Source organism: Crocuta crocuta, unplaced genomic scaffold (genome assembly GCF_008692635.1).
Source record: "Crocuta crocuta isolate KB4526 unplaced genomic scaffold, BGI_CrCroc_1.0 scaffold205, whole genome shotgun sequence".
Classification (NCBI taxonomy): Eukaryota; Metazoa; Chordata; class Mammalia; order Carnivora; family Hyaenidae; genus Crocuta; species Crocuta crocuta.
Window position 1 is genome coordinate 4965419 of NW_027530644.1, and position 27940 is coordinate 4993358.

The following is a 27940-nucleotide window of genomic DNA, read 5'->3' on the forward strand; positions in this document are numbered from 1 at the left end:
GGATGGATATTCTGTACTCCTTTTATACCTGGTACAGAAATATAATTAAATAAATTGAGATCTCATTCAACTAGTCGAGATTTTTATCTTTATTTTTTACTCTGGGATATTTTATATTACCCATTCCTAAACCCATTTTTATGTAAAAGTCCTCTTTTCATGATTTCTATCTTTTTTTGGATCTCTAACCTTTTGACCAGAAGCACAAGTACCCAAGGAATTAGATTCTATTCTTTCTTCTCTCTTACCCTCAGCCTTACTGCATCAATATTTACTTCACTTTAATAATAAATTAAATAAAAAATAACATAAAAAATGCAGTTGTATTGTAAAATATTAGTTTATATGTGTAAAATAAGTGTTATACTCAAATAGTTTTATAGCTTGGGAAAATCTAAATTAAAAACATTAAAAATTTTTTTTTAATGTTTTATTTATTTCTAGGAGAGAGAGAGAGAGAGACAGCATGAGCAGGGGAGAGTCAGAGAGAGAGGGGGAGTCACAGACTGAAACAGGCTCCAGGCTCTGAGCTGACAGTCAGCACAGAGCCCAACCCGGGGCTCGAACCCACGAACCGCGAGATCATGACCTAAGCGAAAGTCGGACGCTTAACCGACTAAGCCACCCAGGCGCCCCATAAATTAAAAACATTTTAAAACAAAATAACTTAACTTTTACAATCAAGTTCTAATCCTTGACAGAATTCCTCAATAGACCTGTCAAGGGCTATTCCCAGCACAGAGCTAGGCAGTGAAGCAGGGGCTGAGGGGGGAAGAGCTCGGGCATCTCTGCACCAACAGTGGGCAGAATCACCCCTGCAGTCCCAGGACACAAAAGCTAACACTGAAATAAATAAGATTTTTTTAAAAAGCCAAACATTAGTATTTTTTATTTATTTATTTTTTTTTTTATTTACAAACTCCTCATTGTAGTTTGAAGGGAGAAAAAGTGGCAGGGCCAGAATCAAAAACTATAGTCTAAAATGTTTTGAGCTATTGTCTTTCTGAAGAGCAGATTCTGAAAGATTCCGTATCTGGGAGCAAGTTATAAATATACATCCAGAGCAGTTGCTGGGGAAGAGCTGTAGCCATTTTTCAATACGACCAGTTCAGCCTCCAAAAGCTAAAAGAAGAAAGAAGAATTTAACTTGTTTGTGTTAATATGTAATTAGGACATATTGTTATTATTGTTACTATGTTTGAAAGGTGTATTTCATAGTATACAATCTTTTTTGTCATTTAAAAACATTTCACATCTCAGGGACGCCAGGGTGGCTCAGTCCATTGAACGTCAGATGTCAGTGGTTCATGAGTTCCCCCACATTGGGCTCCCTGCTGTCAGCGGGGAGCCTGCTTCTGATCCTCTGTCCCTCCCCACTTGCGCTCTCTCAAAATTAAATCAACATTAAAATTAATTAATTAATTAATTACATTAAATAAAGTAAAGTAAAATAAAAGAAAATAAAAATAAAATTTCACATCTTAGAATATTGTGGTCCCTTTTACTCCAGATAATTTTATATTTGAATGATGTAATACTTATTGTGAGGTATACGACCTTATTTTTTTCTAGCAGTTTATAATTTTATTTAAATACTTTTCCAACACACTTCTGAAAGAATTCTGACAGTGATACCCTGCTTTATTGTACATATTCAACATTTCTAAAATTGCATTGTCTGAAATATACATCATATAATTGTACGTTTGGTAAATGTTTTTATAAATACTTGACTAGCTTTATTAAGAAGTCTTGTTTAGACAAAGAAATACTTGGCCAGGTAAGTAAATATAAAAGAAAATTGAGCAGACTAACATTTTTTTAGTCTGACCCATTAGGGATCCCCTGATATAGAGATAAAACAAATCAAATGAGATGGACTTTAAGATTTCCTTCAGCTTTACACAGTAACCTGCAAATGAATAACAATGTGCTAAAATCCAGCACTTTGTCAGGCACATTTCTCAGCATAACTCTCACGGTAATAGAATCTCCATTTTACAAAGGAGAAAAGTGAGACCCAGAATAACTTGCCCAAGGCCTCAAAAGGGAATGAGAGATGCAGTTTACAAACACCTCTTCTGATTGCCAAAATGCCATTCTGCTTCCTAAATGCCATAGATGCCAGTTTAGAGAAAGTTCATTTGAGTAACACTCACCTGTGAAATTTTATGATTTTTAAATGTTGGCAATTAATTTAAAGTATAAGGTTGGAAGTAAAGAAGAAAAGAAAGTTTCTCACCTCCTATACAGCCAGGTCTCAAAAGGACTGGAATGCTGCTCAGAGTATGCAGGAATTCTCCCCACCCCCAGCACAGTGAGAGCAGCAGGGACAGCCCATCTTTCCCCTAACACTGGAATCTAATGTGGTCCTGAGAGACGATGGTCAAAACATTTAACTGTTATTACAGCTAATAAAAAAATTTTAAAAATACTTTTATTGTACCTATTATATGTCACATCTCTTCTAAATGCTTTGCATGTATTAATTCATTTCATCTCAAAACAATCCCTTGAGATAAATATATTATCAATTGGGTCAAAGAAATACTAATTAACTAGCTCAAAAATCATATTTCTCATAACTGGCAGAGCTAAGGTTTAATCCCAGACAATTGACTCAGGTTACAAATGCTTATTAATGCATCCTTAATGAACACCATCTGAATACCCCTGCATCCAGACTGGGGTTCCAGAAGTCTGGCCAGGGTTCTAGAGGGCCCCTGCAGGGTGAGATGTTAACTCTTTAGTTGAGGGATCATGGGAAGTTCCAAAAGCCCAAGAGGAACAGTAGGCTAGCTACAGAAGTTGGGAGGGTTGGAGGAGCTGTAAGGGACTCTTATCAGCATCTGTTCACCAACTAGTTTAGAAACTGTTCGTGATTAATCAGACATTCAGCAATATGGTCCCAACTTACAGTTCTGGTTGCACCATTGTGTTAGACAAGCAGTGCCTGATATATGTAATAACTACTGAACAGATGTTAATCCTTATTATTATTACCTAGTCACCGTGCATTACTGGGGATGTCTGTTGGAAAGATACTTCATTCTAGGTTACTTCCTGGGCCCCTGGCTCTTGGAAGATGGCTCTCACTCAGTCAGGCACTAATCCCTTATCTGAAGAGCTCTAGATTCTGAACAAGAAACTAGAGGAATCTCTCAGAGAGGTGAGGGTATGCCAAGCAGTCTGAGAGTTCTCAAAGACAGTTCTGAGAATATATTCATGCCTGGACTCTATACTACTGCTATTACTAAACAGGCAGGATATTTTATAAATGGTCTCCAGACAGCCAGGAAAACTAGGCCAAGTTTAAACAGAAGGGACACGTATGCTGAAGATAGAGAGAGGTGAGGTAAGCCAGGTGGGAAGAACTGCAAGCATAAGCATGGATACGCAATTTCGTTTTGATCACATGACATAAATACGCAAATCCAATTCATGCTTAGCTTAGACAGTCTCAAAATTCCTCTACAACAGATTGATCCTGACTTGATTTGACATTCCCAACAGAGAGGCTTTTCCCACTTCAGAAATGTTTCTGCTGTCATTCTGTTAGAGGATTCCTTTGCCTCATACATGGGACTGGCCTCAAAGAATGCTTCACATCACAAGAATTTTCATATTCATGTTTCTCTCGTCACATTGTTTCTTTTGAAAGTTGTTTTATGGCTTAATATAAGTTTGTCATCTTGCATTTCAACTCAGTGGCTTGATCAAATTAACTAAAAGTTAAGGCCTAACCGAAAGGGATCCTGACAAGCATTAAATTTAGACCCTGATTTGACCTAATAAGTTTCCCTTCAGTGTATTAACCAGTGTTATTTAAATTCTAAATATCACTGATTTTATTCATTTACTTTCAATTTTCTCTAACAGCTGCTTTTTTAATATCAATACTTTAAAAATCATTGTTTTGACTCCTGTATACTGGCTATAGTCTGAGGTATAATCATTAATGCATTCACCAAGCACTCTGATTTCATCAACGATGGGGGTACAAGACGAAGAAAGCAAGCCAAGAAAATCTCATCAAGTTTTAACCTCTGTGAGAAATAACAGTAGGGGCACCTGGGTGGCTCAGTCGGTTAAGCGTCCAATTCTTGATTTCTGCTCAGGTCATGATCTCAGTTCATGGGTTGGAGCCCCAGGCTGGTTCTGTGCTGACAGTACAGAGCCTGCTTGGGATTCTGTCTCCCTCTCTCTCTCTGCCCCTCCTCTGCTTGCGCTCTCTCTCTCTGTCTCTCTCTCTCTCGCTCTCACTCTCGCTCTCTTTCTCTCTCAAAAATAAATAAATAAATGTTTTTTTAAAAAGAAATAATGAGGGATGCCTGGGTGGCTCAGTCGGTTAAGCGTCTGACTTCAGCTCAGGTCATGATCTTGCAGTTTGTGAGTTCAAGCCCCACATCAGTCTCTGTGCTGACAGCTTTAGAGCCTGGAGCCTGCTTCATTCACGTTCTGTATGTGTCCCTTTCTCCTTGCCCCTCCCCCACTCACATTCTGTTTGTCTCTCTTTCAAACATAATTAAATGTTAAAAAAATTAGAAAGAAAGGAAAGAAAAGGATCAGTGATTATCACATTTAAAAGAATAAGTCACGGGGCGCCTGGGTGGCTCAGTCGGTTAACTGTCCGACTTCGGCTCAGGTCATGATCTCACGGTTCGTGGGTTCGAGCCCTGCGTCGGGCTCTGTGCTGACAGCTAGCTCAGAGCCTGGAGCCTGTCTTTAGATTCTGTGTCCCCCTTTCTCTCTGACCCTCCCCTGCTCACACTGTCTCTCTCTCTCTCTCTCTCTCTCTCTCAAAAATAAATAAAACATTAAAAAATTAAAAAAAAAGAAATGTATTTAAAAAAATTTTAAAAAATAAAAGAATAAGTCAGGGGCGCCTGGATGGCTCAGTCTGTTAAGCGTCTGACTTTGGCTCAGGTCATGATCTCACGGTTTGTAGATTCGAGCCCCGCTTTGGGCTCTGTGCTGACAGGTAGCTCAGAGCCTGAAGCCTGTTTCCGATTCTGTATCTCCCTCTCACTCTGAACCTCCCCTGTTCACGCTGTCTCTTTCTCTCTCAGAAATAAATAAAACATTTAAAAAATACATGTCAGGGAGAAAAGAGTGTGTTTCCAGTTTCCTTAAAGTGTGCTCTTCAAAGAAAAAGGGAGGAAAATGTATTCAAAATATTTACAGAAGAGATACTTCAAAGGACACATCACAAACCAACATCACTGAATCTAAAAATATCCATGCCTATTAATTACTAGTTCTACTTCTAACAATTTGTTCTAAGAAAACAATACAAAATATAAAGTTATATGCATGCCTGGGGTCCCTTTTTTTATAAAAGCAAACACTGAAAGCAGCACACAGTGAAATAGGAAGGGTAGAACACATTGTGGTCATTATGTTCAATGAGTTCACCATTCAAAAGGAGTGACTCCATTTCCTATTTTTGTCACCTGGACTACCACAACAGTTACCAAAATGTCCTCCCTGCATTCTCCATTTCTAACCCATCCTCCACACTATAGCCCATGGTTCTTCTTCTTCTTCTAAATGTTTATTTATTCCTTGAGAGAGAGAGAAAGAGAGAGAGAGAAAGAGACAACAAGCATGAGCAAGGAGGGGTAGAGAGAGAGAGAGACACAGAATCTGAAGCAGGCTCCAGGTTCCGAACCATCAGCATAAAGCCCAATACAGGGCTTGGACTCATGAACTGCAATGATCATGACCTGAGCTGAAGTCAGTCGCTTAACCGAATGAACCACCCAGGTGCCCCCTTATGTTTCTTCTTTAAATCACAATTTTGGTCTTACTATTTCACTGCTCAGGTTGCATCCACAATTTTCCATCACCTTCAAGAAAAATTCAAATTAGTATTCTCTGAGGCCCTACAGAGGCCAATCTCACCAATCCCTCCAGACTCCACAGCTGGCCAGTTTTACACACAAATCTTCTCTCCACCCATGTAAAACTAATTTTATCATTCCCCTGTCTCACACTGTTTTCTTTTTTCCTATTGGTTTTGTAACCTGTCCCAGGAAAATTGTTATCTATTCTGGTCATGGCTCAAAATTAACCCCCTGGACAATTTGCTGTAGCCACTCCATTCAAAGATGGCTGATTTTCTTAAATCCCTAGTGAAAGTAAGTCTCTTATCAAATTTTGTAATCAATTATTGTCTTTTTCATCACAGTTGGTAAAACTTTAGCCTCCTCTTAAAAATCTCACTTAGTGTTTTGTAAAATAATTCTCAGTATCATTAAAGTAGCTTTCTTTCATTTGTATGCTTATCTTCTCCAAACCAAAGGCAAAAATTAGTTATTGGGGTTCCTTAAGTGACAAGAATATATTTAGGTGTCCCTTCTAGAATTAAGAGCCACTGCCTCTATAAACTAAGGAAGTACTTATAGCCCCAATATCCACTTGATCAATCTAGGGTAGACATTATGTTGATTTGACTATAGCGATGGCTGTGGGGATGGGGAAAATGAGCATACTACAGATATATTTGGGAGGTAAATTTGGCAGTTCAGTGGTTGACTTGATACAGGAGGTGCAAGAGACGGGGGGGCAGGGTGGGGCCAGAGGGGACAGTCAGGCTTCTGACTATGGATCCCAGAATGAGGAGACCTGAGAGAGGAGATGCTGGGTTGTGTTGTGAACATATGGACTCCATGATGACTGTATCATCTGGAGGCATCCAGCAAGCATAGGTCAGACTCCAAAAGATAAAATGGAAGTAAAGAGCATAGCCTTGAAAGTGGCTAGAACCATTAAAAGAAAAGAGCAGAGACTAAGAAGATAAGAGAACTAAGATAGAACTGAGAAAGGACAATACTTAATAAGTAAACAAAGGAATGGAATCCTAAAAAGTAATCAGAGAAAAAAAAATGACCAGAAGGTGAAATAAAAAGTTGGGACACAGTGGTTTCATTGATAGCAAGAAATAAAAGCTGCATTAAAAAAAGGGAGTACCAATAGGCCTACTACTGAAATGATAAATAAGGTTGGTATTAAGACTAGTCCATTGTTGAGAAAGAATGAAATCATGCCGTTTGCAGCAACATGGATGGAACTGGAAGGTATTATGCTGAGTGAAATAAGTCAGTCAGAGAAGGACAGATGTCATATGGTTTCACTCCTATGTGGATCTTGAGAAACTTAACAGAAGACCATGGGGGAAGGGAAAGAGAAAAAATAGTTACTGAGAGGAAGGGAGGCAAACCATAAGAGAGTCTTAAAGACAGAGAACAAACTGAGGGTGGATTGAGGGGTGGGGAAGAGGGCACTGAGGTGGGCACTTGGGACGAGCACTGGGTGTTGTATGTAAGCCAATTTGACAGTAAGTTATATTTTTAAAAAAACATTGCATAAATATACATCTTCTGTATTATCACACACAAAAAAGACTAGTCCATTGCATTTTGCGACCCAAGTCACCAGAGGCATTGGTAAAGGCAGGTTCAGTAGAAGAATGTGAGCAGAAAAAAGTTGAGGAGGGAATGAGAGGTGCTTAGTCCAGGGTTCATACACTACAAACACACCAAAAATATTCTCTACTATCAAGTGGAGACAGTCAGAAAATACACCTCAAAAGTAACAAAAGAAAAAGACAGAGACTTTGACCACCGGAGAAGTGCGCAGGGGTCTAAGAAAAGCTTATATGACTTTTAGGAAGAATGGATTTACACACATTTAAATGCTTAATGAAAGGAGTTAATAAAGAAGATGCTGAAGGGATAAGAAGGATAAAGTGAGGTCCCTGAAAGGCCAGAAAAGATAGAATCTAGAGTTGAAATGAAAGGATTAACTTTAATATATCTTCATCTATAAGGGGAAGAAAAGAAGATAGAATGTTAGAAGAAGAGAAGAAAAAATTAAGGAGGAAAGGAAAATTAAGAGGAGGAGAGGAAGGAGGGAATTGTCAACATCTAATGAGTGCTATTCAGGTGACAGAACTGTGCCTCAGGACAGTTAAGTTCACCCAGTAAGTGGCAGAATCTGGATGCAAAACTAATTTTAAACCCTTGATCTTTCTTGTCTATTCTGGAGAAGAAAGGTAGCCAGTTATGGAGCTTTGAATTTTCTCCTCTGAATGGGAGATGCACAGGCAGTATTAATATGGAAGACTAGAGGTTTAAGAAAAATTGACATGGTTTGCCATTGTCATAGCAGAGAATGCAAACACACACACACACACACACACACACACACACCCCCAAGAAAAAGAGTGCTGAGTGCCCCACAGAAATGGGAAATTTTTAAGTTTAGTGGCATCAATCTGCACAGGTAAGTTATTTTTCCTCCACAAAGCTCTTCCAGGACTGAGGTTTTGTGAGGATACAAACTTAGGAAGACAATGACAAAAATAAGTTAAAGCTATTGCCAAGAAAGACTAAAATAATGAGATATGGAATCCAAGAGAGATGAAATGGGAAATGAAATCAGAAAGACTGACAATGGGAACCTAGTCAAAGGACTGGGATTCCTAGCAGGTGACATTTTAGGTGCATCCTTGTGCTAAATATATTGATGAGAATAGAATAGGAATTGAGTAAATATTTTCTAATAAATGAATGGCAACCAAGGCCTACCATGTTGAAGTATAACACCAGAAGGAAACTTTAACTCAGATCTCTCCTTCATAAATATTTCAAAATGAAATATCTTTGGATGTCCAATAGAACCTGATGATAATTCAGTGGGCTGATGTAATCAAAATGCTTTTCCTACATAAAATACCAACCACACGAACTCCCTCAGTTTTCTCAAGGCGAGCTAAGAGAAAAGAAGGTCTGCTGGGGAGCTGCTCCACAATGACTCTGTCCCTTTACCCCATTAATTCCACCTTTCCTTCAGGGTTTTTCCCTGTATTTATCCTCAAAGCCACACCGTATTTTTGAGGTTATGATCATGCCCTTTAATCATACACAGAATCTTAGCATAACTAAAGATCGCTGATATTTCAAAAGAATTTTCTAAACATTAAGGAACAATGAAAAAGGAAATAAAAAAGAAAGAAAATTATAAAATATTTGCTTTCTATTGGCTTGGTCATCAACTCTTCAGTTCTGATATGTTCCCTGTCTTACTCAAGACCTGTCCAAAGCATTTGCCTTGTTAGTTCTCTGACTCACCAGCCAGATAAATAAGCATCTTTGGAAACTTATTTGAAAACCTAGAACACTTCGTTAGGATCTAGTAAATGATTCACTCCTTCAACGAAGCTGTTTCTGCAACGTCACTTTAGTCTTACCCTCAATTAGAGCCCCTGAGATCATTAAGGACAGGGACCCAAATGACCACCATTTCCCAACTTAAAGAAAATGAGACATTCTTAGGGAGACATTACCCACAGATCTACTTATTACCAACACTAATTCTTCATCTATATATTTTTAAACAATTCTAATCCTTAAATTGTATTGCATTTAAGAGGTTCCATCTGAACACATGGAATCTCTGGAGATTTTTGTTACAAGTTGTTCTTTATTACATGTTATAATCCTCATTGCAAAAATTCAAAGGTCAGAAGCTCATGAAATAAGATGGAAAATTTAAAAAACAGTAAGAGGCTTCTGTGTTCCTCTAAACTTTAGATTTTTTAACATGCAAATATTTTCAGAAAGTCATTTCTTACTACTTCCAAATAACTCTTATAATGGCTCATTTCCTAATATAAGTTCTTTAAGAATTGTTTCTAGTAATGATTTAATGTGTCAAAACTGATTGGGACTAGGCACATTTTGAAATATGCCAAAAAACAGAAATTGAAGAAAATAGATATCATACATTCATACATCTTGTTGATAGGCAACTTACTGAAGTCGCCCTCTTTGTATGAAATTCATTCATTTACTCAACAAGTACTTAGTGAATACCTAGAAGAGGCCAGTCATAGGTCTGGTGCTGTAGAAGAAATAAAGATGGGCTACTTGTTGTTCCATGGAATATAAATATAATACATGATAGTAAGTGGTGTAGGTGTAGTATATGAATGAGGAAGGTGTTGCTTGCTGAGGGAACAGCTGAGTCTCTGAAAGTTGCAGTAAATCGCTTGACTTCACACCCAGAAAATAGCAGAATCCAAATGTGTGGCTTGAAAATCTTCTTTCCTAGAGGAAAAATAGTTGGAGAGGGAGGGAGGCAAACCATGAGAGATTCTTGAAAGCTGAGAACAAACTGAGGGCTGATGGAGGTCGGGAGAGGGGAAGAGGGGTGATGGGCATGGAGGAGGGCACTTGTTGGGATGAGCACTGGGTGGTATATGGAAACCAACGTAACAATAAACTATTTTTTTAAAAAAGGAAAATCTTCTTTCCTTTTTTTAAAACTATTTACAAACTTTACAAACAACAAAAAAATGAGGGTTGTTTTTTTTTGAGAGAGAGAGGGAGGGTGGAGAAGTGGGGTGGGTGGTGGGGCAGTGGGCAAAGAGAGAGGGAGACAGAATCCCAACTAGGCTCTGCACTATCAACAGAGAGTCCAAAGCAGGGCTCAAGTCCACAAACCAGGAGATCATGACATGAGCCAATATCATGAGTCAGACTCTTGACAGGGTACGTGGGTGGCACAGTCGGTTAAGTGTCTGACCTCGGCTCAGGTTATGATCATACCACTCATGAGTTTGAACCCCACATCAGGCTCTGTGCTGACAGCTCAGAGCCTGGAGCCTGCTTCAGATTCTGTATCTCCCTCTCTCTGCCCCTCCCCTGCTTAGTCTCTCTCTGTCTCTCTCTCTCTGTGTCTCTCTCAAATAAATAAACATTAAAAAAAATTTTTTTTAGAGTCATCTGGGTGTCTCAGTGGTTAAGCATCTGACTTTGGCTCAGGTCATGAGCTCACAGTTCATGGGTTCAAGCCCTGTGTCAGGCTCTGTCCTGACAGCTCAGAGCCTTGAGCCTACTTCGGATTCTGTGTCTCCCTTTCTCTCTGTCCCTCTGCCTCTCTGGCTCTCTCTCTCTCTCTCAAAAATAAATAAACATTTAAAAAGTTTGTTTTAATTATTTAAAAATTCACTCAACCAACTGAGCCACCCAGGTGCCCCCAAGAAACAAAATATTGAAAAGTAAAAATGTTGCCTTTAAGAATACTAAATACCAAACAGTTTTATATAAAAGGCAGCAGAAAATTCAAGTTGATTTTTTGTAACTTCACATTTTAATGTAGAGTTCAGTAGCATCCCTATCTTTTGAGGTAAACCAAGGCACAAAAGGTGAATACAGATAAATTCCTTGGAAGTTACAGAGAATCAGAATTTTATAACAGGCTAAAAATGGGATGGGCTATTTGGAAACATGTCAGGTTTGTCATCCTCAAGCACATTTATGGTGGGGTTTGGTAGTCAACTGGCAGGGAAGACCCAGATGGTTTCCAGTTCTTCCGCCATAGATGCTTACCACTTTTGCGATAAAATAACCTAGATTCAAGTTGGTAGGTTAGATGGAACCCTGTTCCACCTCGATATCCATCTCCACCCAAGAATTATAGAGAAACTATCATTATAATGAGCCTCTGTGTGAAAGAAAGGCCACAATGTTAACGATGTGGCTGCTCCCACGTTGTAAATGATGTGAAGCACTCTGCATCTCACTTCCACTCCCAACAAGATGGCAAAATATGCAACAGCAGCACCAAGCCTGGAGCAAATCTCACCTCTGGGGGTAAGGCAACGCAAAATATTCTATATGAGAAAAGTGTGCATAGTCAATAGTTTCAGAGAGGGAAAAAAATGACTGTAAAAACATCTAACGCTATGTTATTTTCACAATATGAAGCTAAAAAAACAAATGAAGCTAAAATAATAAAGGAACAAAGTTTTATCAATTTCTTGAGCTTGGTGCTAGTACGGGCCTTCTTTTTTTTACTGAAAAATAAATTTCCATATTTACCAGAGAAATGAAGATTTTTGACTCTAAAAATATGTGTAAATAAGATCAAAGTAATTTTTGCAGTCTTTGTGATGGGCATAAAAGCAACAAACATGTTTCAAAGGTGAGAGATTTGTAGAAAAATTTCAATATACATGTATTATATAATATATATTCATGATAATGAGTTCTATAATATAGAGTGAAATAAGATCCAAGAACATTATAGAACTGTCAGTGAAGATATCAACTAATAGACTGTTGCAGATAAAAATATTGGGCTTCATCAAAAAAGAATATTTTAAATGTGACATGAGAGAGAGTTCCATCATTTAAAAAAATGTGATGTGCTTATGGCTAAAATACTAAATATAGTTCTAGTCACTGCCCCTGGAAAAACTTTAATGGGCTAGAAGTGGATCAATATGTGTTTACTTATATAAATGTATGCCACATGTAATTGTTATCATTCTCACATAGAAAGACAAATAGGGGCTCCTGGGTGGTTCACTAGGTTAAGTGTCCAACTCTTGATTTCAGCTCAGGTCATGATTTCACGGTTCATGAGATGGAGCCCTAGGCTGGGCTCTGCGCTGATAGCCTGGAGCCTGCTTGGGACTCTTTTTGTCCCTCTCTCTGCCATTTCCCCTCTCCCTCTCTCTCAAAACAAATAAACAACAAACATACACTAAAAGAAAAAAGAAAGGTAAATAAAGTTCTAGAGTGTAAAAGGAAAAGTGCAAAACTATAAAAATGAAAACTTAGGAGAAACACTACTGGTCATCTACAACATAGTAAAGTGTATATCATGAAAAACTCCTGTTATTCTGTAGTTCAAAGCATTATTCTAAGCCCTGAACATGCATTAATTCATTTAATCTCTCACAAAATCTCTTAGTCAGTACTATTAATGTTGAAATGAAGCACAGAAAAATCTAATGATTTGTCCCATCTTACCCAGCTAGTAGGTAATAGAGCCAAGATTAAAACACAGGCATTCCGATTTCAGGCAGTGTATCTTTTTTTTTAAATTTTTTATGTTTATTTATTATTAAGACAGAGAGAAATAGACCATGAGACCAGAGAGAGAGAGGGAGACAGAATCTGAAATAGGCTCCAGGCTCTGAGCTAGCTGTCAGCACAGAGCCCGACATGGGGCTCAAACTCACAAACCATGAGATCATGACCTGAGCCAAAGTTGGACGCTTAGCCAACTGAGCCACCCAGGCGCTCCTCAGGGAGTGTATCTTAACCACTGCATGTGAAACACAAACCTAATTTTTAACATCAAAGAGGTACTTAAAGGAAGTAGATTCAAGGTAAATAAAAATAATCATAAAATAAACTAAAAACCTTGAAATCTAAAAATGAAACTGAATTTGTAAAAGACAAAACATATTTAAAATATAAAAATAGAGTCAGGAAGTCTATACAGAGTTGCACAGACAAGCATAAAGCAGGGAAAACAGGGTGAGCTGGGATAGGGAAATCTCTAGCCTTGAGTCCTGCTTCTAGAAAGTCACGCATAGCCTCCCACAGAGCTGCACTTAATGCCCCAACACACACACACACACACACACACACGCACGCACACACGAAACAGCTGCACAGCAGGATGACCCTCTGGTCTCACCCAGATGGGGTCCATTCTCCCTGCAGTCTGGAAGCATCACCCCTTTGTGTCTACCTGTGTCTATCTACCTCACAAATATTGAGTCCTATGCATCATTTGCAGGGCAGAGAACAGATCTTACCCAAGTAGCTTGGCATATCACCCAGCTCAGGACCACACACAAGGTTTTTGATAAATAGCTTTTAATTATTATGATGTCCTGCCATTTCCCTCAATTTGCAACTTCACACACCCATAGGGGCTACATTTGGGAATAAGAATGTGTTTTTGATCTATTGTCTGTTCACTGCTGCTAAGAATTCGGCTGAACACACGACTTTATGACATTGTTTTGAATAGAGAATCTCAGTAAAATGTTCTTTAGGGAAATACCAAATCTAAGATTAATAACTGTTCATTTTCACTGAAGATTCTACCAACAAATTTGTTTAGGTTGGGGAAGAAACCACCAGGGAGAGTTTTTTCACGTACACAATCTGCCCTTTTGATTCATCGGGCCTTTGTTCAGCGGCTGTGTTTTTTGCAGTTAACCTCATGCTGCTGCGGCTCACGTTGCCAGAACATCTGGTATGGAATAAAATCATTGTCCTTTTCCAGATATTAGTTAACTAGAAATGAAATGTCACACACCATCTCCCTCCCACCTTCCATATTCTTTCTCTTCCTGAGAATATGACCCTACACAGGGTAGCACGGGGGTTATTTAGAGGAGTTGGGTCAAGTGGACACCTAGACTTACTTTTATTACATCTATTAAATATAATGTTCTATCTCAGCTATCAAGGAACTTTTTCCCAAGAGACAGGGTTTGTCTCTTGCTATGAAAATTGTGTACTTTAAAATCATATTTCTGGGGCGCCTGGGTGGCTCAGTCAGTTAAGTGTCTGACTTTGGCTCAGGTCATGATCTCCCGGTTCATGAGTTTGAGACCCACATCAGGATCTGTGCTGACAGCCTAGAGCCTGGAGCCTGCTTCAGTTTCTGTATCTCCCTCTCTCTCTGCCCCTCCCCAGCTCGCACTCTCTCTTTCCTTCAAAAATTAATGAAAACATTTTTAAAAATTAAAATAAAATAAAATCATATTGCTAGTTTTTCTATTCTCCTAAGAGTGAATGAATAATCAACATTTGGTCTAGCCTGGTCTTGGGAGACTGTAACACTTCAGGATTTTCACAAAAGCTGGGTCACCTGGAAATATAGCTAGGGGTGGGAAATACAGATTTTTGCATGGGCTCAGGTGTAGTAAAACCTAGATGAAGAAGTTGAATAGTTAGACACCAATATTTGAAAGGGTAATGCTGTGGGGCACCTGGGTGGCTCAGCTGCTTAAGCATCCAACTCCTGATTTCTGCTCAGGTCAAGATCTTATGGTTCATGGGTTTGAGCCCTGCATTGGGCTCCACATTGACAGTGCAGAGCCTGCTTGGGATTCTCTCTTTCCCTCTCTCTGCGCCTTCCCCTGCTTGTGCTCTCTCTCTAACAAAATAAATAAATAAAGCTTAAAAAAAATTTTAAAGGTAAAGATGTGCATACTAATTACTTTGCCTAAATAATCATTTATTTGTAGCTCCAAATTTACTTTCAGATAAAATCATTCTATTAACAAATGTGGGGGCTGGGTGGCTCAGTCGGTTAAGCGTCCAACTTCAGCTTAGGTCATGATCTCATGGTTCTTGGTTTCGAGCCCTGTGTCAGCCCTGTGCTGAAGGCTAGCTCAGAGCCTGGAGCCTGTTTCAGATTCTGTATATCACTCTCTCTCTGACCCTCCTCTGCTCACACTGTCTGTCTGTCTGTCTGTCTGTCTGTCTCTCTCTCTCTCAGAAATAAATAAAACATTTAAAAATTTTTACAAAAAAAAAAAATAAACATTGTGTCCATCATTTGATGCCTCTGACAATGACAGGACACTGCGTGATGAGCCACAGCTACTCCTCAGCGAATCTCTTCTTCACATACTGTTACCCAGTTTCCTTGTAGAAAGTACATTTGTTATCTCCATTCCAAAGCACACCACTCACACTCATTATATATAGCAGTGATCCCACTCTTCCTTGGCCTTCTAGCTACCTTCTCCACTAGATGGAGGAGTGGGGATCAAATCTATTTTCTCTATGCTTCTATTTCAAACACAGTGTGTTGGTCTAACACTATGCTTTGCACTTGGTAGTTGTGTTTCTTGTATTTCCTTAAGTCCATCTAAAGAAAACCCACATTCTCCCAGACTCGACCACAATGTGCCTCCTAGTCTACCTTTCAGTCTTTCAGAAGGTCTGTGAGAAATACAAGAGTAGAAGTTGGGTACATATGCATTAAAAACTAGTGAGAAGTGCTACATGTTGACAACTGAGTATTTTAATACATTCTAGAGCAGATGAGAGGCTATCACTATTTAAATGCCATGCATTTCAATTATAATTTGAAAATGGGTTCTCACCTTTAGCCACTTAACCTCAAAGCATTTTTATTACGAGACAAAATCTTTGAGAAAAGCAAAGATTGTGCTCTTAATAACAACCAAACTAGGCATAAAAGAATTTTATAGCATCTTTATGCTTCTGAAACTCAGTGCCTAATGAAGTTATTTTCAATGATTACTCAAACTAAGTGAGCTTTTCTAATGCAAATTATGAATTTTTAGTTTTTATTATATTTATAAACTCAACGTGTAGTAGAGGAGAGAGTTTCTTCACCAACCTCTCCAAAGCAGACATAAAACAAGTATAATCACACTGCCCTTATTCATACTGGCATTCAAATATTCACATAGAATAATAAAAAGCTTTGCTGTCAGTATTTTGGTAAATAACACTTTAACCATTAACTTCATACCTCCTGTAGAAGGTCCCCTTCATCATCCATCTCACACTTTTTTATTTAAGTCCACTTTGGAAACCACAATCCCCAACAAATGCGTTCAACACGTATTTATATGTATACCTGAAACAAACACTGCAGATGATGAATTCCATGGAGGCTCTTTTCCAGAGGGGTCTGGCAGGTAATAAAAGATAAACACCAGCCTCTGATGTGTCATGCCCAAGGCACACTATGCTGGAAATGCACTAGAAGAGTCGAATGACAAATGCTCATTTATGCCTGACTCCCTACAAACAAAGGACATTACAGAGCTAAAACTGTGTTGATTGACTTTTTCTCCAACATACTGAATTTTGTTATATAACAATTGTATTCTAGAATGAACTCTATTGTTAGACTCAGATGATGAAACATTTATTAGACAACTATGCAATCACAGTCCACAGACAAAACACAAATGGAAAAATACAGCCGTAAGTGACCCAGATTTATACCAATGGCAAAGATCCACTCATTTGTAATTCCCGTTTTCCTATCCTTCCTCTCCTCTCCTCTCCTCTCCTCTCCTCTCCTCCCCTCTCCTCTCCTCTCCTCTNTCCCCTCCCCTCCCGTCCCCTTCCCTCCTCTTCCCTTCCCTTGGGTCCTTTCTAGCTTCTAAATTAATTCTGTTCCTTCACTATATAACCACAACCATCTTTCTTTCTTTAGCCTTTCTAATTCTACAAATGTCACTCTCTAACAAACCCCAGCCCTTCCCAGCTGGCCACAAGGAACACAGAATGATCTCAGGTTGCCCCACATGGTCCCAAAGAAGCATCCTAACTCAGTCAGAGGAAATAGGGAATGCTTTCTCAAAGGGTTTGAGAGTATGTTTCTGCTGCCTTCCACAGTGACTTCACGTTAGTAGGGGAAGCAAGGGAGGCACTCTGAATCAAATCAAACCCTCTCTAAACATTTTCCATGTATGAGTGTACAGTTTCCATAGCCGATTGCTTCTGTCCTGGACTCTGGCCTGAGGAAGCCCAGGCCAAACTCCAGCCCATTAGCCAGGCCTGACTCTCTTGTTCTATTTCTGCAATTGCATATTGTTTTATGTTTGTTGTAATCAACTCTACTTTTTCCTTTGTTTCTTTGCTCATCATTTCACCTGTCTCTCGTGTCTCTTTTCTACCTTATAAACTTCAAGGTCTTCTCAGTTTACCCTCTGTGTCTACTTCTAATCAAACTACAATACAGAATTTAAACACATTGTTTATAATAGTTGCTATATTGCTGACAAGTTTTGTTCTCTGTTCTTAATTACCAAACTTAGTATCTAAAAAGTTTTTCATTTCTCTCTTAAAACTTAAAAGTATCAAATTGGACCTATTTACCTAATTACTTTTGGTTGATTTTTAATAATTTCATCCAAACCCAAATGCTGATTTTCTTTATAAACTTTAATAAATAATGGGACGCCTGGGTGGCAAGGTCGGTTGAGCATCTAACTCTTGGTTTCGGCTCAGGTCATGACCTCAGAGTTCTCAAGATCAAGCCCCATGTCAGTCTCCACTTTCACAGCGCAGAGCCTGCTTGGGATTCTCTCTCTCCTGCTCTCTCTCTCTCTGCCTCTCCCTCGCTTGCTCTCTCTAAGTTAATAAATAAACTTTAAACTGCCTGGCTAGCTCAGTTGGTAGAGCATGAGACTCTTAAACTTTGAAAAATTAAAAATAAAGACATCAAAAAAACTATAGCTGAAGTTTTCACACTCTTTCTTTAACCCTCTAAATTAACAATTCTAATTCTAATAAGCAAGATAAAATGAAAATATGGCTGTATTAAAAAGCAAGGAGTTGATACATTTCTGAAAAGTAAATCAGATAATCAGTTAAATCTTACTAGGCTGTTAGAACATCTTTATTATTCTTTATAAGAGTTTTCATGTCACATGCAGAGCAATATTATATGCACAATAATGACACAAGCCATACGTTATAAGTCAGAGAGATCTTAATTCAGAAATTCCAATTTCCAGTGACAACCTATCCACTGAGCATCTTTCCAATTCTGTTGTACTCACTAGCCTGTACCCCATCGTCTCTCACCTCCGAATCGACTTATCTTCGACCCTCCCCACTCTAAACCTTGAAATTAGCTACTTTAACAAGTCCCTTCCACAATTTCTTCCACCAGCTTAGTTGTATACTTATTTAAATTAATTGTTGTTCTTTTCAAAATTGCATATCCTAATTGCACTGGTTATTGCAAATATGCAGTTTAATTAAATATTGTGTAAACTAATAAAAAGAAAGATATTTAATATTGCTTCAAAGCTAAGGTGAATGTTTTAGAAAGACTTGAAAATGATATAAATCTTAGTCTGCCATGCTTTAGCAAAAATACCATTGACTAGGTAGTATATAAATACTAACAATGTATTTATTAAAATTCTGGAGGCTAGGAAGTCCAAGACCAAGATACCAGCAGATTAAATGCCTGGTGACGACCCACTTCCTGGTCATAAATGGCAGTTCTCACTGTGTCCTCACATAGAGCTTTCTGGGGTCTGCTTACAAGGGTATTAATCTCATTCATGAGGGATTCAGCAAGTAGCAGTGCATGTCTAATAAAAATTGTTGTTAATTTCTCTTCAGGTAACATACCTATATAAAATTAAGATAATTTATTAGAGTATAGAATTTTCTTTTAGAAATTTTCTTATTTTCTTTTGTCTTATAATAGTCTAAAATCTAACATCACTAACTAACTAACTAATTTTATATTATTCTTACATGAACCATGATGATAATGGCTTATGCAAGAGAGATACTATAATATACTTATCAATGGATGTATACTAAAAACAAGGCATTGATTCAAAATCAGTAAATTGGCTAATAAGTATATAATTAGATGACTTAACTTAAAAGAATATATTCAAATAAGTGCTCCTTATGGTACTTTATTTTAGCTCACTTTCTTGATTAACCAAATAATTTTTACCTGATCATTTATCTCCTTTATCTTTAAAAATTTTTTTTTAAAAAAGTGGATGCAGCCTTTTGGAGAGAGATGTCAAATATAATACATGCATTTACTTTTTCCAGTTTCAAAAAAAATCAAACTAAAGGGAATAAATGAAAAAGGTAAAAAGGAAACACAAATGGGGACAACAGAAAAAAGATTTGGATGGTAGAAAGCATAATGAAAAATTGTAGCAAACTTTTAATAAACCACAGTAAGTTAATCCTAAAGGACCAGTGAAAAAAGTCAAGAAACAATGCAGCATGCACTGTAGAACTTTCCAGAAGTAAGAGGAAAAAAAACAAAAAGTAAAACAATAATATCAAAGGGACTAAAAAAGAAAAAGGTGACAAATCAAAGAGGTTTGACATATTAATAATAAGAGTTTCAAAAAATATAATAAAGGAAAATAAAGGGGAAGTTATCTTCAAAAATAATCATTTCCCAGAATTAAAGGGCATGAGTTTCCAGAATGAAAGTTTACAATGAATAACTGGCTAAGTGGAATAAAATTTATACATACCAAGACTCGCTATTATAAAATTTCAGAACACTACCATATACAATGTTTGAAGAATCCAAAAGAATCCAAACTTCTTAACAGCAACACTGGCAGCTGGAAAACAACAGAGAAAGGTTTCAAAATAGGTGGAAAAATACCTAACCCGTTATTCTATACTGAGTCAAAACTAACAATCAAATGAAACAATAATGACATGTTTCAATACCACTCATATATCATTTCTCAGAAAACTAAGGAAGGATATGTTTTTCCAAAATGAGAAACCGAAACAGAAGAAAGCCACAGGTCCAAGTAAAAGAGATCCACATGGGGAAGAGTAAAGGGAATCACCAGGAAACTGATAAGGTGAAATCTCAGAATGACAGCTTAATATCATAGTAAAGTACTGTCTGGGCACCTGGGTGGCTCAGTCAGTTGAGCATCTGACTTGGTCTCAGGTCATGATCTCACGGTTCGTGAGTTCAAGTCCCGCATTAGGTTCCATGCTGCCAGTTCAGAACCTAGAGCCTGTTTTGGATTCTGTGTCTCCCTCTCTCTCTCTGCCCCACCCCCACTCATGCTCTGTCTCTCTCTCAAAAATAAATAAACACTGAAAAAAATTTTTTAAAAATAAGTAAAGTACTGTCAGGTATTTTCAGAGCAAAGTTTCAAGAAATAATTTTCAAAAAGAATAAATCAATAAAATATCTCTTGCATCTAAAGTTTTTGGGAATAACTGAAACTGAATTTCTAATTATACATAGGACACTTATACATAAACAACTAGGGGAGGAAAGGCAATTACTAACTTCATGGAAGAGAAAAAACTGATATGGAGCAGGAAAAAGAATCATGTAATAATACTACACGGCTCAACTGTGAATAGCTTTACATAATCATAATAATGTAAATACTAAATTTTGACCCTAGTAACATTACAATGCTTTATTAGAACAACTGTGGGAATTGAAAGTGAGCGTGTATACTTAGCAAAGAAAGACAGCTAAATCCTCATTTATCCAATGTGAGAAGTCAATAGGATATGCCAAAACTAAAAGATTAATAAATAGTAATGTAAGTACAATTTTTAGAGTTACTGAGTCAAAACAAAAGGGGGAAAATGTCACACTTCTCTTATGAGAATTAAGTACATATTGCCAAAAAACAAATAGTCTCTTATGCCATTCTAAATCAAATTTTTATACGACTTAGTGTCAAGTGATATAGCCTCTATGCTCCAGTCACTCACCATAGCCATTGAAGCTATCATAAGTACTTTCTTTCTATAAGATAAAGGACTGAAAACATCTATTGTCAGACATCTTCAACCAGAAGCGACAATTTATATTCATGATTACTTTTTAGGTAAAGTTAGAGTACTTCACATAATTTATATACCAAACACGTGAGTGTTCTCTGACCAGGTTGCTGCTTTAGAAGATAATGTAAATTATTTACTTCTATTTCAGGTTTGTTGAAAACCATTCTAGAATGATTCAGGGGCGCCTAGGTGGCTCAGTTGGTTAAGCATCCTACTGCGGCTCAGGCCATGATCTCATGGTTTGTGGGTTTCAAGCTCCCCATCGGGCTCTGTGCTGACAGCTCAGAGCCTGGAGCCTGCTTTGGATTCTGTGTCTCCCTCTCTCTGCCCCTCCCCTACTCATGCTATGTCTCTCTCTCTCTCAAAAATAAATAAATATTTTTTAAAATGTTTTAAAAAAGAGGGATTCACAATCTGAACACATTCCCACCACCTAGGTAGTAGCAGAGTTACAGATAAGCTGTATCTTCTGCTTGAATTTAAATGATTTATAAATATTTTTTTCTATAAAATAGAATTGTAATCTGTACACAAAGTACTTAAAAACATAAAGATATTAGTCTCTAAAATAATAGGACCCAAGCTCATTTGAAAAATTTGATTTCCATTGAGTGCTGGCTGCTATACAAGATGCTAGGTAATAAATTGATGCTATATATTTCATCAATTTTATATGACAACACAAATAAATACATTTCTGACAGCATCATAAATTTTAAGTAATGAGTCTTTAATTAAGCAAACATACTTTAGAAAAAGAAACAAATGAAAAAGAAAATGTCCAAGAAGACCTCTTTCTTTGGCCCACTAATTGAGCTTCTTCAGCGAAAGCCCCTTGTGCCTGTATAGTGTGTTTCAATCTCTTTACTTCAGAACTGTGACTGAGATGAAGTTGGAGTGTTCACACTGCTTCCTCCACTCCAGTTGACAAGTTTGTAATTATGACAAAAGCTTTAGCAATTTTATAAATATTTAATACTGCTACATTACTGTGGTAGATAAGATACACTTACATAGTTCTTAGTGTAACTTATAGATGAACGTGTAAGTATTTTACAGATACGAACTCATTTAACCTCCCCCAAATTAAGGAGGTACTATTATTATTACCACCATTTTAAGCATGGAGGAAGTGAGGTACAGAAACTTGCCCCTTTGCATTTATGAGAGCCTATCAGAAGCCATACAGGTCAAAGGAAACTGCTGCTGTTATTTTTTGATCTCTAAAATTGACTGATTTGGGTGGGAACTCATTTGACCACTTGCCCCCAAAATCAAATTGTCAATCTATTTTAGGAGGGCACAGGTACTTTTTACTTTGTGGGAGTGAGGTTTAATATCATACATTTTAACTTTCCTAAATACTGAAAACTTCAGATGGAAATCTGCGTAAGTAGAAGTAGGCCATTCAATCTGTAGAAGTTATGATAGTTGAAGGTTGAGGAAACAGGCAAAATTTTAGAATCGCATTTGCAGAGAATTTGAGACCAGTATGTGTTTCACATTATTTTTGTCTCTCCTTTCTGCTAATTTGACTTTTTCCCCTCAATTTTTTAGAAAGAAAGAAAACTTCTTGTAGAGAAAGGAATGCTTAAAAGAAACTGTTAAAAGATAATTAACATGCACACATGACTTTAAAGGATAAATCTGGGTGGGACGCCTGGGTAGCCAAATGAGTTAAAAGTCGGACTTTTGGTTTCTGCTCAGGTCATGTTCTCATAGTTTATGAGTTCGAGCCCTGCATCCTTGCAGAAGCTGCTTAAGATTCTCTCTCTCTCTCTCTCTCTCTCTCCCTCTGTCTCTGCCCCTCCCGTGTCTCTCTCTCTCTTAAACTAAATAAACTTTAAAGAATAAACCAGGGTATTTAATCATGAGTGGGGATCAACAAACTTTTTTTCCATAAGTCAAATAATAAATACTTTAAGCTTTGTGGATCATGTGTTGTGTATTGTAAGTACTTAACTCTGCCTTTGTAGGATGACAATAGCCATAGACGATATGTGGCCAGTGACAACCCCTGACAGAAAATTTGATCAACAAATGTATACATTTATACTTTGTGATCTCTCCCTTAAAAGACTTTCTGTTTTCATTCTTTTAAATAAAAAGAAAATATGTAATAAAATATATATTACACATCATTTTGAAAGTAAACATTTAATAAGAAACACCTTTAATAAGACACAGGAACGAACATATTTTTGCTTTTAAAAAGTCCTTTCATCAAGGTTCAATTTTCTGGAAGAATTCTTATTTAGCACATTGCTTCGTATTCTGTTTAGAGTCAGCAAAAGTAAATATAAGGACTATTTCCTCACTGTAATTTCCTTTCTTCTGGTATGTTTTGTGTCTTTTATGAGGTATATGCTTTTTTTCTTAGCATGTTTTTTAATGTTTATTTTTTCTGAGAGAGAGAGTGAGCAGAGAAAGAGCAGAGAAAGAGCCAGGGTCGATCTGAAGCAGGCTCTGCACTGACAGTAGTGAGCCCAATGCAGGGCTCGACCTTATGAACCACGAGTTCATGACCTGAGACAAAGTCAGATGCAAAATTGACTGAGCCACCTAGGCACCTCTCCTTAGTGTGATTTATGATTTGTTCCTTAAAATGTTGATTGAAAAATGTGTTATTTAAAGTTCAAGACATCAAATTAATTTTCTAGACCAATTGTAATTTTAGCCAAGGAAATTGACTATATTAAGAATTTATAGGGGTTCCCGGGAGGCTCAGTCAATTAAGTGGCCAACTGTTGATTCAGCTCAGGTCATAATGGCAGGGTTCATTGAGACTGAGCTCTGCATTGGGCTCAGTCAGTGCAGTGCCTGCTTGGGATCCTCTCTCTCTCTCTCTCTCCCTTTCTCTCTGCCGCTCCCCTCTTGTGTACTCACGCTCTTTCTCAAAATAAATAAACACACAAAAAAATAATAATTTATAGGGGCACTTGGATGGCTTAGGCAGTTAAGCATCCAACTCTTGATTTTGGCTCAGGTCATGATCCCAGGGTCGTGAGATCAAGCCCCTCATCGTACTCCTTGCTGAATGTGGAGCCTGCTTATGATTCTCTCCTCTGTCCCTCTCCCCTACTCGCACCCACTCTCTCTCTCTAAAATAAAAATAAAATAAAATAAAATCTGTAAAGAAAAGAATCTGTAAGATGTTAAACTTTACTCCTGAACTAAAAACTACTAAAGGAAAAACAAATTGGATGAATGATGAAGTCAATTATTTCACTTATACATATTTATGTGTATATATCTAATGTCCTTTCAGAAAATTCTTGGCTCTTTGTTAGTCCACTTTTTCGTCCCTTCATCGATGTTACTGCAGTCCAGCACATGGATGGCAAATAGGAGGCTAACCATGCAGGCAGCTACCATAATCATTTGTGTGCAGGGGTACATGGAAATAACCAAATCTGTGAAAGTAGCATGAGATACATTAAAAGTCTTACTGTTATAAAATCAGTCTGCAGGAAACCAAATGTTAATAAAATGTTTAAGAGATAGATGGGGAAAAAACAGTGAATTGTCCTAAGTCCATATTCAACATTGCTCATTCACCAGCATTTGTTCAATACCTACTATATTCAGGGACTATATGAGTCAAATGATTAGAGCCATTGAGCCATGAACATAAGATTCAAGTCTTTCCCCTACCACTCTTCTGAGACAACATATGGGAAGACTGTTCAACTCGAGTACTTCTCTTGCCAAAAAGATGTACTCTAATTGAGAGGATCCAGAGAGGAGTGACTAAAATGATTAACGGAATGATGGGATTCATTCTATGAGAACAGACTGCAGGAGCTAAAGTTTACTAAGTACCAACCAGGGGAAACAGTGTGTTGTTTACCACTAAGTTACTGCCTTCTGTTGAATTATTTAACAGGACTGGAAGAGCAAAGGATGCAAATTAAGTACAAGATTAAACCTATTCTTTCATTGTACAAGAAACAGTGGCAGAAAATGAAACCACAATAATTCTGGTTTTACTTCACGTTTGTGTATATTACATGTTACAAAACAATGTATGAGACACAAAGTTCTTGCCTTCCCAGCAGTAACTGCTAAGGAAATAGGATAAAACATGACCAATGGGGTTAAGGGCCTAACTGATTTGTGAGAATAATAGATGAGTACAAAGGGGAGAATAGTCTTTCTTACCCACTCCATCAATCACAAACCATAGTTTAGTGTCAGCATGAGGTCATGACAACAGTGACGGAAGGATACTAGCACTTTATCCTTCTCCAGTTTTGTGTTCCAGAAGCTCCATGGGTTTGCTCCCCTTTCATATGTATCTAGTTGTGACGGACAACCAGACAATGGTCATTGAACACCCTTAATTGAAGAGAATATGGCCAAGCATTGTGAAGAGTAGTATTTGGGCTCCTTCAGGAGTTCTGGAACTCCTGATCACAACAGCTTCTGGTAGTCTCCTCCGCCTACCCAGCCTCTACCTCTCCCCAGTTCTGCTTAGAAACATTCCATTTTCTAAGGAAACAGTAGATCTGTTTACAGGACTGAGATTTTAAGTCTATCATTAAAAAATAGTTTGGGCGCAGCTGTGTAGAGGGTTAGTGATTTCATGAGCAGAAACACACATTGGCAGGGATTGTGATGATTTGTTGTTGCTGCTGTCTCTTCACTTGCTCTGGGAAGGGAATTTCTCTTGTCATCTGCCCCTTCTATAAATTCAATGAAGCAAGAAGTACAAAACAATGCAAGTCCCTGAAAAAAGTACAGGTGACAATTATGTAGAGTTGATAAAATAAAAACTAGTTCAAAACCATTTTAACACAGCATTTTCAATCATTATTCATACATTTAGCCAAACCCCATAAAGCTAAATAAAGTCAATCATGAATGTAGGAGCATGAAATCTGAGTTCCAAGGCACATACGGAGCTTGCAATCACATATAATGAGTAAAAAAAATTACTCCAAAATGGCCAGAGCTCTACTTAAAGAGGAGTGTCACAGAAAACATTTTTATAACACCATTAATTTAACAAATTTGACAGTGAATGTTGTCCAGACCATGTTTTCTTCTCTTACTAAGGACATCCTTCCAAATACTGGGACAGTGCTTAAAAATTATTGCAAATTCCAAAACCTTTCTTCTATGTAGTGTATGTCACTCAATATTTACCATATTTCAAAGTAGAATAGTAATAAACAGACTACCTGTTAAAATAAATAATATGTTTTTTAAAAGATAACTATATCCTCCAAAACACAAAAAAGAAATATAGGCTTCACACCATTTCATATTTTTCAAATCTTGTTAGCATCTAGAAATTGAAAATCACTAGAATCTCACATCTGCTTCTGCATTCTGTTGCAATACCACGTGCTATGCAGCCCTTGAACAATTCCACTGTACACTCGGTGAGAGAATAAGAGTGAAAAAGGTAAATAACATCTTAGTATGGAAATAATTTTGATGTCATAATCTCCTCACAGAGTGTGGGGGGTCCCTGGACTGCACGGAGAACTGCTGCTGCAGCGGAAGGGCCAGCAGATTAAAAACCCAAGTTCCAGATGAAGCCTTGTTCCGTGAAGGCACATCACCTAATTTTCTGGATCTTGGTTCCTTTGCAAAATGAGGATTGGGGTAATATGATCTCGGTTCTTCCCAACTCTAATATTCTGTGATTCTGTAAAATATTAAAGAAAAGGAGACCCACTCATGGTCCTCTACACTTATTTATGCTCCCTATGGTGTATTCCAAATTAAATGTAACCCCTTCACTTCCATGCTTTAATTGTCATAATAGGAAACTGATCTTAGAAATTGACTTCAACTAGGGGTTGGAGCTTGGGTAGTTCAGTTGGTTAAGCATCCAACTTTGGCTCAGGTCACGATCTCATGGTTTGTAGGTTCAAACCCTGTGTAGACCTCTGTGCTGACAGCTCAGAGCCTGCAGCCTGTTTCAGATTCTGTGTCTCCCTCTCTCTCTGCCCCTCCCCCACTCACAGTCTGTCTCTCTCAAAAATTAATAAACGTTAAAGAAAGTTAAAAAAATTTAATTCCAACTAAGCACCTAACATGACTAGCCCAGGGTAGAACTGTACAGCTTCTATGTGTAGAGTTTTCTGGAATAATAATAAAATAAATAAAATAAAATAAAATAAAATAAAATAAAGGCATTCCTAAGGGTAAAATGGGATCTGAAATAAATAAAGAACATTTTCAGAAAAACTAGTGAAATACAAATACATTATCTAATTAATAGTGCTGTGCCAAGGTTAATTTCCTAGTTTTCTTAGTTTTGGTAAATGTTCCGTGGTTATGTAAGAAGCAAACATAAGAGAAAGCTTGGAGAAGAGCATACTAGAACTCTGTACTATTTTTGAAACTCTTTTGTAAGTTTAAATTATCTCAAAAAATAAGGTGGCATTGAGGACACTGTTATATCACTGTGACAGAGCTCATGGGGAGAGGGGTAGAGATGCCCTTCAGATCCCTCCATAGCAACTTTGCTCTTCAGGCCCTTGCCATCTCCTAATTATTTTTTAAGAACCCTAAAGAGAATAGAAGTAGCCAGATATCTCAGAACATGATGCAAGATACTATATAGGAATTTAATTTTTAGAAAACTGATTAAAACTGGTAAATTTACTTTTATAATATTTATTTATTTTGAGAAGGGGGAGGGGTAGATGAAGAGGGAGAAAGAGAATTCACATTCAATGTGGAACCTGCCTCGGGGCTCCATCTCAGGACCATGATGTCATGATCTGAGCTGAAATCAAGAGGCAGACACTTAACAGACAGAGCTACTGAGGCATCTGAAA

At 37.6% G+C, this 27940-nt stretch overlaps 1 protein-coding gene across 2 annotated transcripts in view; it reads right to left on the reverse strand.

The window, feature by feature from the left end:
* The window catches only part of LGSN (lengsin, lens protein with glutamine synthetase domain), a 187258-nt gene that overhangs the window by 15478 nt on the left and 143840 nt on the right, over nucleotides 1–27940 (reverse strand). Inside the window, exons 5-6 of one of the 2 annotated variants that reach the window (XM_077769105.1) lie at nucleotides 19844–19936; nucleotides 16438–16604 (exon numbers count right to left, since the gene is read on the reverse strand). The gene's annotated coding sequence lies outside the window, so the exon portion shown is untranslated. The remainder of the gene's footprint in view (nucleotides 1–16437; nucleotides 16605–19843; nucleotides 19937–27940) is intronic. The other variant, XM_077769106.1, reaches the window with a different exon arrangement.